Source organism: Pteropus alecto, unplaced genomic scaffold (assembly GCF_000325575.1).
Source record: "Pteropus alecto unplaced genomic scaffold, ASM32557v1 scaffold21, whole genome shotgun sequence".
NCBI classification, from domain to species: domain Eukaryota; kingdom Metazoa; phylum Chordata; class Mammalia; order Chiroptera; family Pteropodidae; genus Pteropus; species Pteropus alecto.
Window position 1 is genome coordinate 3,501,308 of NW_006436282.1, and position 14,394 is coordinate 3,515,701.

General features: G+C 35.9%; 1 protein-coding gene across 6 annotated transcripts in view; it reads right to left on the reverse strand.

The window, feature by feature from the left end:
- The window catches only part of SLC25A13 (solute carrier family 25 member 13), a 165,391-nt gene that overhangs the window by 87,097 nt on the left and 63,900 nt on the right, over window positions 1-14,394 (reverse strand). The gene's annotated exons all lie outside the window — the stretch shown is intronic.

A 14,394-nucleotide genomic window follows, 5' to 3' on the forward strand; every position in this document is an offset into this window, starting at 1 on the left:
TAATACTGATTTTTCACCTCTTTCTAGCCTTAACTACGAAATTGTCAGAGGACTGACAGAGAAAAGAAAACAATATGAAAAACCTTACTTTTCTAAAGCTCCATGTTTTTATTTACTGGTCTCCTCCACTCAAGAGAAGTGTGTGCTTGGAGGGTAGAGGGAACACAGATAATTATCATATTAATGAGTTTTGTCCTAGCCTTCACATTGTTAAATATAGCTACTAAATCTGCTTATTTTTATGAGCAAACTGTGCTTGATACCTTGTTTTTTTCCCTCCTCTTTTGCTTCTATTTAAAAAAGAAAAAGAAAAAAGTTACTTAGTCCTAAAGGGTGCCAAAAACTTTGGCACATGTTTCTACTTTTCCCCCCAAATTTCCCACTTCCACCCCCATTCCACCCACAAGTTTTCATTCCATGCTTTTAAAGTTTCCAGACATTTTTAAAGTTTTGCCGTGAAGAAACAGTAGTGCCACCATCAGCATAAGGTTGGGTGTGTATTCGTACAGAGAAGGCAGTAAAAATCAGAATTATGCCAGCCATAAATTTTATAAAAGGTGGCAGAAAACCTCAGGCTGGCCCTGATGAGGACAATAAAATAAAAAATTTTAAAGCACAACCCTCGATTTCTTTGAATTCATTCTGTCTTCCCTACTTTTAGGGAAAAAGAGACGGCACATAAAAAAAAAATGAAGTGAATCAAGAATTGAGAATTGAAAGAAAAAAAAAAAGGGCAAGACTCCCAGAGGATCTAGGGAGGGTCAATAAAATGAATTAAGTAGGAGACTCTGCAAGTTTCCTTTGGCTCTAAAACACCTGAGCGCACTTAGCACGAGCCAGGTATCGTTCTCAGGGCCACTATACGTGTAAGTCTTCAGCGGTAAAAATAGATACCAACCTAGATAATACGTAGCTCCTTTCCAGCTCGCAGTTTTTATTGCTCTCTATAAAGCAGGCCCAACAGAGGTTCAAGGAAGGCTCCCCCGATCTCTTTTTTTCTAATGCATTGGTTTCAGGTGTACAATGGCTAGACATTTATATAGTTAAGTGATCCCCTCGATTACTCCAGCACCCCTTTGGCACTACACACAGCCCCGGCAATAATACTGACAACATTCCCTATCTGTGCTCTACATTCCCGTGACCGTTTTGTAACTACCAATTTGTACTTAGTCATCTTTTCACTTTTTCCACCCACTTTTCCCACAATCTTCTAATCTAGACCAAAAAATTACCTAATGAGAAATAATGTTCAAATGACAAAGATGTGACCAAAAGGAAACACACAATTTTTTTTTACACTATAAATAAAATTTTACACTATAATAAAATTTTAGAGAAATAATAGACAAATAAACAAAAATGGTGGCTTTCTGGCCATTTTTCTGCCAAGCATTCTGGTGAAATAAAGATTTCTTTTTGCCAAGTATTCTGATGAAACAAAGTTTTACTGTAATAATCATAAGATAGCTGTCAAAAATGAAGTCCTTCTTTTTCTTGACCTCTCCTTCAATGTCCCACAGAAAATAACAGAGGGTATTAACTAAACATTAGCATATAAGGCCAAGGCACTTATATGTTTTAATATTTATATGGTCTATACTATAAATATATGTACATAAATTTAAGTTACTCAGAAATTAGTGAATGAATTAAAAATGCACCTCACTCTAACTAGCAATCTTATTTTTCCTATAATGTAACTAACATTGACTGCTTGCTAGGGATCCGACTTGAATTCAACAGTGTGAACTTTGAAAAGTTTAAAGATTTTTCTACTATTCTACTGAGCTTGTCTCCCTTAAGCAACTGCCTGTCTGAAATATTGAAATCTAAGTTATACTAAAGTAAAGCTATATGTGATCCCTAAGACATATCTCAGCTCTACAAACTGTCAATCTTATAGACCTGTACTATTTATAATAAAGTTTTTAAAAACACATCTCTCTATAGTATGTATATGTATGCAGATATGTGTGTGAGTACACATATTTATTATACATCTTTTCTTTCCACACAGATTATTAGCACCTTGGGAGCAAAGGCCTTATTTTTCACATCTGATTCTCCCACTGTGGCTGCAGAGTGGAGGGCGTAGAGCAACTACTCACTAAGTAGTGGTCAAATTTAAATGAGTCAGAAAAGGTTTACAGTTGTGCTACAGGTTAAGGACGGTGGTACTAACCCTTTGAGGTACTATAGTTTCCCCCTTACGGAGAAGCTATTTCAACAGTCATTTTCTAAGATTTTAGTGTAGAACATAAGAATTATCAGTCTTGCTAATGAAAGGCTCCAGCCCCACTCCTAGGCTCATTCCAGTCTACTGTGGGGGCTGAAGAATCTGCATTTTAACCAGTGCCCCAGGTTTTTCTGACACATGGGTCCAGGATCTCATTTTGAACAACACAGTCCTAAAACGTTATGGAAGGGTTAGATTCGCTCCTCACTAATTTTTAACTTCCCAGTGAAACAGACAAAAATATTAAAGGAAGGAGGTAGGAAAGACTCCCCAGATCAGCCAATGCAATGAAGTAATGTGTAAACACAGGCCTCTTGTAGATGCAAGAGGACACGCAGGGCTGCCATGCTGTACAAACCAGTGGATAACATTCACTTCATGGCCTACGTGACTGGCACTCCCTGGAGTTGGACAGCTTACAAACTACATGACCCTGAGAATGTGGCCCATTAGCAGTTGTCAGCTGTTCTAACACACGGGCAATTATAAGAATGCCAGTCCTTAGCTAGCTATCAAATGCTAAGTAGCACAATTCATGAGCACTGTACCCTGTGGGAAGTGGAAGCCAGGTGGAAGGCATGGTGCTGTATCCAAGTCTAATCTGTAAGAAGGAGCTGAACAACAGATATCCAAGCAATATACTGTATTAGGAGCTAAAGTGCAGGAGTTCCTCATGGCAAAGAAAGAGAAGTGTAAAGAGGAAGGCACTTGCAGAAGTGGGAGAAAACAGCTTCCTGGAGAAGGTAAAACTTGACCTGGGTCCTGCAGGCTGTTGAGATTCATTCAAATGGATCAGTAAGAGAGTTGCTCAGTGAAGGACAACAGCATGAGGAAGAGTTCACTTCTTCTGAAGTGAATTGAGGGTCCTGGGGTCACTAAGACATGACAGACCCTGCTCCACACAGTTAGAGATGTGTTGAAATCACTTGCCAGTAGCAAATATCATTATTTTTAAACCCCAAGAACTCGATCCTACATTGATGATGAAGAAAATGTTACTATGTGAAGAACAGCTAGTCACAGGACTCTAGAAAAAAAGGCCTGGAGTTTTTCACACTTGATACAATATCTACAAAATGTATTTTTCACTCTTCTAACTTGCCTAATAGAGGTTTACGTACTCAAATATCCTAAGATTGTCAAGCTGTTCTAATTGGACAAACTAAATGATATGAGCAAGAGGAAATGGGTATTATTGGTAAAGAGGAAGACTAGCGATATGTCTACTAATTTTCATGGCTAATCATCTCTTTTAAAGCATTAAAATAGTAAATTTTGTCACTCTAGAAAAGACACATTTTCTCCAAAAATATTTTATAGGTTCATAAATCATTCTGGGGCATCCATTATCTGAAATACTTGGTTTCTACATTTTCCTGTAGGTTCACGAGTAGAAACAACATCTGTAAGTCCGAGAGTCACATGGGTTCTGGGAATTTCACTCCTTGTTATGGAAGACACTACAGTATCACTTCGGGTTAATACTCTTTTTGTCCTTTTAAAAGACATGAATAGATTTCTCACTTATCATTTGATTGTTTAAAATTTTGCCATGCCTCGTGAGGCAATGAAAATCAGAAACGAAAAACCAAAGTGATTTTCGAATTCTGCTCTGTACTCTGGCTCCCATGAAAAATTCCGTGAGCTTTACCATCAAAGACTCCAGTATCGACCTTGGGGCCACGCTGTCACTAGACCTTTACCATTCCCTGACTTTTCCAAATCAAACTTACAGTCCTGGAGAGGAAAGAGGAAATCAAAATGTTCTGGGATTTTTGGTTACTTACTTGGTTCACTGAACTATACATATATACACCACTCATAACTCACAGCTGACGGCTTTCAAATAAGCATGATTGGCAGATCTATCACTAGCTAAAAATAATTAGAAGAAGGTCTCTCCTAGCCTAAAACACAAGGTCTTAAAATCTTACCCCCAGGTTGAGGTCCTATAGACAAAGTAACAAAACTAATTAGCACTGGAATATGAGTGAAGCACTAGATATATATTTTGGATATTTAAAGTCATATTTTTCATAGCTTATCCACTCTTCCTGAAAGTAAAAATAAATTAGAATGCTTATCTCTTAAAGTATAATCACTGTTATTTCAGTCTGTGCCAAACAAAGTATGTTTGGAAGGCCTATAGTTCCCATAATAGCACCAAATAATGGTGATATTATTTAAAGCAAGACTTCACCAAATAAGCTCAAGGATCCTTCGAGTTTATTCGTGCGACTCTGCTTTCTCCACAAATATCTCCAGCCTAGAAGTCTGCTGTATTTTTCTTTTTAGATTACAATAAGATCATTACAAAGTGGCAATTGTTTCTTTTCTAAATATAACCTCGAAGTCAACTAATTTCTCCTAAGTTAATAAATTCCCCAGGCTACAGAATATGGTTGTAGTGGAAAGAGTTGTGATTTTTAAAAGCTGGACTATAGATGACCTGATCTTGTGTATAGAAAGTACTAAGGAATCTGCTAAAAAAAAAAAAAAAAAAAAAAAACTATTAGAACTAATAAGTCCAGCAAGGTTGAAGGATATAAGATCAATATATAAAATCAACTGCATTTCCATACACTGAAAATAAACAACCCAAAACAATGAAATTAAGAAACAATTCCATTTATATAGCCTCACAAAGAATAAAATACTTAGGGATAAATTTAACAAAAGACGTGCTAAACCTTTACTCTGAAAACTTTTACTCTGAAAAGATGTTAATAAAGACCTAAATAGAAAGACATTGCATGCTCATAGATTGCAAGACTTAATATCATTAAGATGGCAATACTCCCCAAAGTGATCTACAATTTCAGTGTAACCCTAACCAAAATGCCTGCTGGTTTCTTTGCAAAAACTGACAAGTCGATCCTAAAATTCATATGGAAATTCAAGAGACCCAGAATAGCCAAAACAATCTAAAAAAGAACAAAGTTGTATTTCAAATTTACTACAATGTTACAATAATCAGGACTGTGTGGTACTGGTATAAAGACAGACATATAGACAAATGGAATAGAACTGAGACTTAAGAAATAAACCCTTGCATTTATGGTCAATTGTTTTTCAACAGGGTGAAAAAAGAATTCACAAAATAGTTTTTTCACAAATGGTGCTTGCACAATCAGATATCCACATATAAAAAAAAAAGTCAGAACCTGACCTCACACTATAATCAAAAACTAACTCAAAATGGAGCAAAGACCTAAATACAAGAGCTGAAACTATGATGATCTTAACAGTAAAAGTCTTTGTGACTCTTGATTAGAATTTTTTTTAAGATTTAATACCAAAAAGACAAGCAACAGAAGAAAATAATAGGCAAACTGGACTTTATCAAAATTTTAAACTTTTGTACTCCAAAAGATATCATCAACAAAATGAAAAAATAAAACAGACTACAGAATGGGAAAAAATATGAAAGTCATATTATCTGACAGAGAACTTTAGAATATACAAAGAACTCTCACAACTCAATAATAATCATAATAATAAAAGAGAGACAAATCATCCAATTTTAAAAATGGGCAAAGTATTTGACATTTCTTCCCAAAAGACATACAAGTGGCCAATAACACATGACAAGATGCTCAATATCAAAAGCCATTAAGGAAATGTAAATCAAAACCACAATGAAGTACCTCTTCACTCATACTAATAACATTTATTGGTGAGGATGTCAAAAATTGAAACCCTCACATACGGCTGGTGACAATATAAAATGGTTGCTTTGGAACAGTTACTTTTGGCAGTTCTTCAAAAAGTTAAACATAGTTACCAATGACTCAGCGATTCCACTCCTAGGTATATATCTAAGAAAAATGAAAACATATGTCCACATAAAAGCTTGTACACAAATGTTCATAGCAGCATTATGATATGCAGCATCATAATGCCAAAAAGCGGAAACAAACCAAACGTCCATTAACTAAAAGATGGATAAACAAAATGTGGTATATCCAAAACGATGTGATATTATTCATCAATAAAGATACAGTATTGGTATATGCTACAATGTGGATAAACCTTGAAAACATTATACTAAGAAGCCAGTCACATAAGACCACATATTATGTGATTCCACTTACATGAAATGTCCAGAACTGGTAAGGTCATAGAGTCAGAAAGATTAGTGGTGGCTTAGGACTGGAGCTAATGGGGGGTAAAGGGGAAGGGAGAGTGAGAATTGCTAAAGTATGTAGCTTCTTGCTGGGATGATGAATATGTTCTAAAACTGACTATGGTGATGGTCACACAAATCTGTGAATATACTAAAAACCATTAAATTATACTATAAATGGATACGCTACAGCTATTTAAAAAAACAAACAAACAAACCTGGGACTGTCATCTCTGGCTCTAATGAGTGACAGACAAATTACTTGGACTCAATTCTTTCTGTAAAATGGGAATAATATATCTATCTTAGAGGGTTGTTCTAGAGCTAAGCATGCCGAGCACAATGTTCTAAACATAGTAGGTGACCATTAAAATGGTAAAACTCTAAAATCTGGTCTTAAATGTAATGAAAATTGTTATCAAGGCACCAAATATTTACAAATGATACAAAGAAAAATCAGGCACAGTGTGATTTGAAAATATCGCAGTTTATACATTTCTCAAAAAGCAATAATTTTCCTCAAATATTTAAAATCCATCCTTCTCTTAGCTCATACATTAAAATTTTGAATGAAAAGTGATCAAAAACTAAGCATTTTCTATTATGTTTCTGAAAGTGTGAAATTAAGAAAGATTAAGAACCTCCACTCTTTACTCTGAAGATCTTTCAGCTAACTAGAAATATTTAATTGGCAAATTACTTGCACATGCCATTAAGTGGTTAGACTGAATTTGTTTTTACAAATTCTATGGGCTCTTATTCCTTAACCTCCACCACACTATAATCTGAAATCATCAAGGTCTTCACTTATGCAAATTTTAACTTTCCACGTTTTTGTTCCCATACAGAATAACTAAATTAATGCACTTTAATTTCCAAAAGATTCACTTTTTAAAGCTGCAAATCAAGGAAAACGAGTTTCCCGTTAAAATAAAAAAAGGTTCATCAAGCTACATTATTTCAAACACTGAACCATAATACTATCTCTCTCATGGATCCTAAAACTTTCATTAATACAATAAACACAAAAAGGATGTTTCTGTTAAACTTGAACACAACCCTTCTCAGAGGCAAAGGGAGAGTGGCAAACAGCCGCACTTTATCTGTGAACGGCTTCACTGGGGTGCTTTTCTAACATGTGCTAAATCCTCACAGAAAGTTGTGGTTTCGCTCTAAGGGCAGTAATATTCCACCCTGCTGATATGGTTAACAACAGCTTATATGGCCATGGTCGTTTAAGCAGGGAGCAAAAGACAAATTGTTGAATTCGTAAGTTAAATAACATAATGGAGTAAGTGGATGCAGACCTATCTCTACTGCCACATGCTTCAATATCAAGGTTGCCATTTCAGACCCTTTTGACAAGTGCCTTTTTATATTAATCATGGTTAAGGGTCTGAAGAGGAAAGAAGTATTCTGGCTACAATTCAGACTTGCTTAAGGAAGTTCTAGGGGGAAAATGGGTGCCATTAAAACAGAGTAAGTACAGAATAAGTGTGTCACACATGCAGCCCTTTTAATAAAATGGAGTTCGCTATAAGCCCCTGTAAACTTTTTATTATTACTGTTCTGAACATGTAGATACAGTGGTGATAAGTATCTTTTGAAAAATAAGCTCACACAGACACACCACACACACACACAGAGACAAGGTGAGCTGAATATTATACTGAAGTCATGTATGGCATGTAAAAAATTAGGACTAATGTAAAACTTTTCCATTTCTGTACTTAGCAAGGGATGGCACTACACTGAGATGGGGTCATGTGGCACCCTAGAAAAGAAAATCATCCTTCCCGTAGGGCCAGAAGACAAAGTTGTGGTTCCCACGAAACCAGTCACCTTCCCCTCTCTGGGCCCATTTCCGCATCTTTGGAAGAAAGCCACAGACTACACTGGCCATTGTTCAACTGCAGTGTGAACCACGTTCCCTTGGAGAGCTTTTTCAAAGCACATTCCCAAGCCCCACGCCCACCAAAGATTTTGATTCAGCAGATTCCAGATGGAGCCAGCGAGTCCACAGTCGTAACGAACACTCCCACGCTACCACAACGAGGATCCGTGGTCCACCTTCTCGCTAAGAATCCTTTCTATTCTAAAATCTGATTGATCTATAAGTCCTCAAGATTAATACACAATTTAAGTCATTGTAGTGAATGTTGGTTAACAACAACAACAAAAAAGTTAAAGGCTGGCAGATATTTAGCATCTGATATTAATCTTCGTGTATTATCTAAATCAATAGCAAGAAAGGCTGACAAGTTTTCCATCTGTCTTCTAGAAGGTTATTTCAGTTGGATAGAATAAATCATTAGCAGTCTTTCATAATATCAAGAGTCAGTCAGTTAAAATGATGTTCGGAGATATACAGCAGACTGTGGTCACTACAGATGTGTAAGCTTGCTTTAATCATTTTTTGTGCTAATTATTGTTAACTTCCCTCACCACTAGAGAAGAACACAACAAAAAGAAAAGAATTCCAACTCTTTGAAATTTTTAAAGCATTACAAAGAATCCTAATTCATTCTCTAAATGCAAGTATAATATCTATATTGTTTTAAAAACCAATTTCCTAAGCTAGTTTCCTTAGACGGATGTTATCAAAAATAATTTTCTTGCAAAAGCATTAACATACATTTAACCCTACGTAAATTCTTTCAAGAGCATATGTACTACAAATGTACACCCACAGTGATCCCATATTAGTATAAAACTGTTTTATTTCAATTAAAATGTCTAACTATCCACCCCCAACATATACCTAAAACTGTAATTTTCTCTGAGAACTTCCAGTATGTTCTTGATTTTGTTTCCTTTATCGACCTATCAGAGCAAAAACTGCCTTGCAACTGTTGGAAGAAATCAGTCATTAGCGGCGAGATTACAGCAAATTTTCCAATTTAGAAAAACGGTATTTTTATCTCTCTCACACTGAAAGAATAATGGTATAATTTTACTATTTTTAAGTGAGCAGTACAGTTTAAAATAGTCAGATTTTCCCAGGGCTCCAAGTTTTAGGAGTTACTGTTAGCTTTCTGTTCTCCACGCCTTCTCCCCTATTCACAGGTTCTCTTCTCCCCTCACCCTATGCACACGCACACGCACACGCACACACACAACAGGGCAGAAGCCCCCAGTTTGGCCTCTCCACACAGACGGTCTTCTAAGAAAAGGTTAACCTTCAGGCAGTAGTTAACTAAGGAGTGGCTTCACATGGTCACTGTGATTTACTCTCCAAGTGACATTCTTCCACCTTCTCAACAGGCCCCCTCCTTCCGCCCCCATTTTTAAAACGGAGTGATGAAGTAGCAAAAAGTACAATATTTTAGCCATTTGAGGCATGGACAATTCTCAAATTATACCACCAACTGGAAGTGCTCTCTGATACTACTATCTTTCAAAATTGAAGCCATTATGGTCAATCGTGCAAATCCGTATTTAGCTTTTCGTAAACAGTGGCTTTGTGACCCAACAAACTCGAACAGCTTCTAAACCGTCTCTGGGATCTCAGTCAAGACACTCAGTACCCAGGCATGCCACACTCTTACCAATGTGAAGGTTATTCACTTTCAAAACTCACACTGTTCTCATTCAGTATTTTTATTCTGTTAGAATGTGTGTAAGAAAATATACTCAGGTCATAAAATAATATAAAATAATATTAAAATCTATTATACTACGATAAGTTTCTTTCACCAATATAACAAATTATTTTGTCAAACACCAAAATCAGAATCCATATTGTACAAAAAAACTTTCCCTAAATAATGCTCCTCCTGACTCTTAACCATATCCCCCTTCAGTTATCTTTTTGAATTATTTCATTTTCCAAGAGTCTTTACAAAGATAACAAATGACTCTTTCCAGTGAGCTTAAAAAATTATGGCTAAAGCTTTGTCCTCTTCTAGTCCAATACTTACATTCTTCTAGCTATTTTATTTATTATTAAATTTAGGTACTTCAAACTTCTCATTTCCATACTTTTAACTGTCATTATTTTTGCCACTTGAATCAAAATGATTGAAGTGGATTGTTTCCCCATATTTCCTCACGTCATCTAGCCTGTCCATTTTCCCAAAGCATACCACCTTCATTTGCAACATAGCGGGTGTTCCCAGGCAAAATCTAACCGTGCACCCAGAAAAGGCCCCTCTGAATACCAACATATATGTCATAGAATTAACTTGAGAAGAACATTAGAAGTCATCTCATTAGTTCTGTGAATTTCGTTTAGGTCTCACACACAAAAGAAAGGTTCTAATCAAATGAGTTGGACAAAGTTAAATAGATTTTTTTTCTTTTGTGGGACTTCTCAGAGTCTTAATAAACTAAAATTTTTAGGCTTTATGATTGTCTAATAGGAGAATCCTTTTTCATACAATGCTTGACATAAACAGGAATCACTGATCCCCTTTCAAGCTTTGCTAAAAGCAAATACTCATTTAAACAAAATATTACTAACAACTGTGGCCATTCACGGACTCTCTGACACTCAACTAAACCCCTGAGTTGAGAACGCATCTTCAACGTTCAATTTAAAACTGCATTCCCAGATGGGACCCTTGCTGCTGCTCATGAGTACACAAATTACCCAGAATACATCGAACTCTTATAGCTGTCAAGGCTCTGATTTAAAAGTTGTCATTTATAATCTGGCAAAATAGTCTTGTTGTTAGTTTCAAACAATGAATTTCAGTAGTAAAGTTCAGAGCTCTTTCTCACTCATTTTAGAAACTCAAAATCCTATATCTCAAACAGACTAACAACCCATTATTAGTATGTGGTATAGTGGAATATTCCTAAAAGCATGAATAAATCATGTCCACTCTGTAGAGTGTGGGACATTCTCTTATTCTATCATGAAAAGCCCCAAACCTGTGTTGTCCAATGTGGTAGTCAATACCAACCTGTGGGGCTTACTGGGTACTGGAAATGTGACTAGTTTTAACTGAGATGTGTTATAGCATAAAATAGAGAGTAGATTTTTGAAGACTTGGTATAAATAATTAATGTTAAATATCTTAATCATCTTTATATTAGTTCCATGTTAAAATGATACTATTTTAAATATAAAGGGTCATATAAAAAACATTAATTTCATCTTTCGTTTTACTTTTTTTTAGTGTGATTACTAGAAAATTTTAAATTACATACATGACTTACGTTTGTGACTCACATTATATTTCTACGGGGCAGCACTGGTCCCACTGTGATTAAGAGTTCTACTATACTTAGAATGTTTATTCCTCCTCCTCTTATAAAAACTAAACTCTCCTCATGATGATGATGATGACGACGATGAAGATGATGATGACGACAACGATGATGAGGACAATGATGACACCTTCAGTTTTACCAAGTACTATCAAATATATGACCTCATTTGATTCTCTTGATCTTCTACTTTGGTTAGTACCTCTCTCCGCATCAACTCACATCATCACCAACTAGGATCCCTGCATTTTTGTAACATTTTGGATGGGGAAAATGTATTTTCCAGAACTGAATTAAAACAGAACAAAATATCAGGACACTAGTAGAAAAGCGTTCGAAGACATTCAGATTTCTAAAGTTAGTGTTCGATGTTTGTTTTCCCCCAAAGAAATAGCTTTTGATTAGTGTATTGTGATGGATAGCCCATAGAAGCAAGGTTCTTAAATAAAATGTATACTGTAAATGAGAATTAGAAAAAAAAGAAAAGAAAAGGAGAAACAGAAACATTAGAGAATAAATAATAAATACTTATCTTCTTTCTGCTCAAAGCAGAAAGTACTATACATTCAAGAACATTGCAGCAGCTAAAGGAGTTTATCATTAGAATATTGCTTAATCAAAGGAGTAAAAAAGAAAATGAAAACAACAGTTCAATAATTTTAAAGTTTTACTTTTTCCCAACCACTGTCAGTTCTCTGGAGAAACAGAAATTAGTAAAAATTCCTTTGTTCTTCCTTGTATCAAATGATAGATGAGAAAATTCCAGAGTCCTAATCACCAACGAGTAGTGTTGTGATATTTTCAAAAACAAGTATTAATAAGCTTAATCAGTATTGGTATGTAATTTTTCTCCTGGGAGTGTTCAAACACTTCACTATTAGAGACCATTTCATTCCAATAATTATTCAAATTCTATGATCTGAGCCAGTAGAAGCATCAATTGGCACACGCAGTTTGGAAAACCTTTAGGCACTATGCACATACCCAACAGTTAACACCCACAGACCCATCACCAGGTGCATGCATACAATCAAATAACACACAGAAATCAAATGACCAACTGCTGCTACACAATGACAGTGATGATCCTCACAAACATAACATGTGTGAAAGAAACCAGATATAAAAGAATACATACTGTATGGTTCTATTTAAATAAAGCCCCCAAACAGAAGAAGTTAATGTATGTTCTGTACTTATAAGTCCAGACAGCTATCGCTGGGGAGAAAGAGGAGGTGGTACCTGGGAGGGGAGACTTAAGGGACATTGAAAATGTCTTATTTCTTGACTCAGGCAGTGGGTACATGGATGTGTCCATTTTATGACAACTGAACTATACGCTTATGAGTCGTACACTTTTCTATAAGCCTATTACATTTCAATAAAAAATATTTATTCACAAAAATAATAAAAATGAAATAAAAACTGCATCCCCATACAGACCACCACAATCATACATAGATAATGAAATTAAGTGCTTATGTTTATATACTAAGAATAACTTTAAAATTACATTAAAACATTTTATGAAATTTTATTCACTGTAATGAAAAAGAGAAGTCAAGGAAGAGTAATGGCATTACGTAAACAAAAATTTTAGATTTCAACCTAAAGAAGTGCTGTGATATAGAATACTGTGAATTTTCAGGGGATCTGATTGTGACTTTCACTGTACAAAAGTAACATTCAGGTCCTCCACTACTATTGAGCTAGGTTATTACGATCATCCACTGCAGATACAACTGAAGAAATATTGGCAAGTAGGAATAGTTAATGTTAAATTAGCATCATGAAAAAATCCATCTGGTGGGTGCACTAAACATATCAGAGTAATAGTTTAATTAAACACACATACACACACACACTTACACACTTACTTTCTTAAGGTCATAATGAAAATGCTTTTGCTCTCCTAACATCATCAAATAAGAAAGATGAAATAATGAAAGTATTTGGGAAACTACCATTCACAACCTGTCTGCACTAACCTGCTCAGAGGACAGATCAGTGATTTAAAACCCTTACTTTCAGTTCCTCCACTCACGATATGGGAGTGATCACATGCTGCTCCACAGTGGTCCTCAGAAGCTTCCGCAATGATCACAGTCGCCTCTGCCTCCGGCTTTGCCCCACTCCAGTTAACGCAACAAAACCATTTTTTCCAAACATCACTTGGATCCTGTCCCTGACTTCTAAAGAACTCTTCATGACACTGAACTGCCACTCCTACCAAATAAAATCTCCTGCTCGGGACCTGTCGTGAGTGCTCCATCGCCCACTTCCCCAGCACCCATGTCTCTTAGGATGCATATTTCAATCAAGGGGCTCCTTTACTATCCTCATTCTGTAAGAAGACCACCTCCCCCACAACCTGCCACTCTGTGATTTGGCACCGGTGAAAAGATAAAGCTTCCTGGGTAATGTGCATGTCAAGTGCATTTCAACAAATTATCTGAATGTCTGTGTAACCAAGGCAACTTTCTATGTATACTGAGAGCTCTAATCCAGGTACATTCTGCCTTATAATTACTTTCCACTATGGTCATATAAACAAAATTTTAGCTAATTATTTTGTTTATTCTTTACTTTTTCATGAAAAATGATTAAATCATCTTAATGTCTGATATAGATTGAAACTACTGTGGATTTTTGGCACCTATCTGGATTATGAAGGAAGGGCCCAACTCACAGAGGATAACCACCACCAGACGGAGGCAGTGAATAGCTCCTGGCCGTCATCAGGCTGCTCCCCAGACTCCACTATGACTACCAAGGCAACTCCATGACTGTGGAGTTACAAGTTACTTAAGCTCCC